At 52.9% G+C, this 2,196-nt stretch overlaps 1 protein-coding gene across 1 annotated transcript in view; it reads left to right on the top strand.

The window, feature by feature from the left end:
• Positions 1 to 1,970: 1,970 nt before the first annotated feature.
• FKBP5 (FK506 binding protein 5) overlaps positions 1,971 to 2,196 on the top strand; it is a 118,301-nt gene continuing 118,075 nt past the window's right edge. Inside the window, exon 1 of the mRNA XM_012722434.1 lies at positions 1,971 to 2,079. The gene's annotated coding sequence lies outside the window, so the exon portion shown is untranslated. The remainder of the gene's footprint in view (positions 2,080 to 2,196) is intronic.

The raw sequence follows: 2,196 nt of genomic DNA, 5'->3' as shown, positions 1-2,196 counted from the left end.
TGTGACATGCCCACACAGCCCTGCAGATTTGCCCACACTGCTCCTTGATGTTCCTTCAAAATTCCTAGACTTTCCCAGGTCTGTATGCTTTTTGCTCTTGCTATCTTCCTCCTGCTCAAGAATCTCTTCCTTCCTCTTCCACATTCTTCCATCTGGCAAACACCAATTTTTCAGAATTCATCTTTTAAGATTCAGCTCTAGTGTCACCTCTTCAATGAAGCCTTCCTACCTCTCACCAGAAGAACCAAGTCCTTCCTCTTTGAAGGCCTCCACTGTGTCCTACTGCAGACATCTGTCACAGTGTCTGTAACCTGCGGTACACTGACATGCAATGTGGAAGGTCCTGTCCCCTAGACTCAAGTCCTCAGAGCTGGAATAGTATCGCCTCACCTCTGTATATGCTACACATACTGTGGTATTTGACAGTTACTGATATAAAGCATAGTAGATGCTTAATCAACTGGGCAGTAGCATGCAGAGTTAACCACCATGTCTTGTTGAATTAACAAATAAATAAATAGTTTTAGTGACTTACTCTGGCAGCTGGTTCAAGGAAAAAAAAAAAAAAGCCCCTACCCTTGAGACAGGTTTAGTGTTGACTCTAGCTGTCTTTTTTGCGGGCACCTCTTCTTGAAGGCAGGTAATAGCACCAGCACACAGCATGGGCATTGACAGATGAGGATCTCCTTAAGTACCTGAATGACCAACATGGATGGCATAGTGCAGAGAGCAGACTGGGAGCTAGGCCATCTGGCTTCTCAACCTGGCCATGAGACCTTAGTTTTCTAAGGTAAGTAAGGTTTTCTAAGATAGGTAACTGAAGTCTCATATTTAGCTAACTAGCTATGATAATTTAGTTTTATTTCTTCAGAAACAGAAGAGGGGGGATTGAGGGACTGAGCTACCCATTCACTTAGGCCCACTGTGGAATTCCTGAATCTCTGTGGGGTGACTCAAACGTGGCCATTTATTTGGAGTGGCCTGGAGCCTTCTTGAAGCTGAGTTTGCTCAGCACAACTACCTTTTGGGGGTGGAGATGGTGGCAGAGAACATTTTTATTTTATTTTTTTTTTGAAGATTTATTTCTCAATGCATACAAGAACGGGGATACAGGCCAGACACGCAGGGGGTGAGATGGTTCACCAGAGACAGAGTGGGGAGCTGAACAGGCCAACTGACGAAGTGCACTGCTGCGGAGAGCAGCGGACAAGACAGGAGAGGTCTGCCACGCCATGTGGGTGAGCTCCCTGGCGGGCTTGGGATCCAACTGGTGCTTCAATGGCTGCAGCAAGCTTCAGTGTGCTGTGCTTATTGTGCCACCAGGGAGGCTCAAGATCTGACATTTTTAATGGCCCCTTTCTACCTCACTCCGCTGGGATTTTATGTTTGAATGACAGAAAGGCATGAGAAAGCAAGGTCAGCATAGTCACTGGGTGTCCAGAGTATTGGCCCTCACGGTGGGATTCTCCCCAGTCCAGACTGGGCATCTTTGACTTCTAGGGATTGTTTCCTGGGGCTAACCTCGCCTTCATACTGGACACAAAGAGTTTAGTCTGCTGCTCTCCACCCTTGGGGCAGGGCAGAACTTTCAAAGAGACGATTCAGCGTGAAACACACTAGTTTGTTCAGAGATTAGTTTCTATACAGGTAAGAGATGGCGCGAGGGAGTGGGGGTCAGCTTCCTCCATCCCTTCTCCCCGGCCCCCACAAAGGGCAAGGGCTAGACACGTGGGCTGGTGTAAAGAGGCGGAGGTTACGCTAAGGCGGAGGTGCAAAAGAACGGGGGCGTGGTCTCATTTGCATAGACGGCGCGCGGCCACCAATCCGGACAGACAGAGCTATAGCCCGCGCGCCTTTTGGGGGCGGACTGACAGCCTCGGGGCCCTATGGAAGGCGGGTCCTGCGACCGAAGGGGGCGGGACGGCGCCGGGCGCTGCCCGGGGGATTCGGGCCGGTTCGCTGGCGCTGCCAGTCTCGGGCGGCGGCGTCCGGCGCGCGGGCGGCCTGCTGGGCGGGCTGAGGGGCTAGCGGTGCGCGGGTGAGCTGAGGGACGGAGCCGACGAGCTACCGCGGCGACAGGTACTGGCGCTTTGATCGCAGGGATGGGGCGGGCGGTCGCAGCGCCCCGGGAGCCGAATTCCCTCCTTCCTTGTCCGACCGCCTCCCCGCCCCCTCACGCGGGTCCCCGGCCCGGGC

This window comes from Condylura cristata, unplaced genomic scaffold, assembly GCF_000260355.1.
Source record: "Condylura cristata isolate star-nosed mole 26May11 unplaced genomic scaffold, ConCri1.0 scaffold00001, whole genome shotgun sequence".
Lineage (NCBI taxonomy): Eukaryota > Metazoa > Chordata > Mammalia > Eulipotyphla > Talpidae > Condylura > Condylura cristata.
This window is presented reverse-complemented; position numbering and strand designations above follow the sequence as displayed.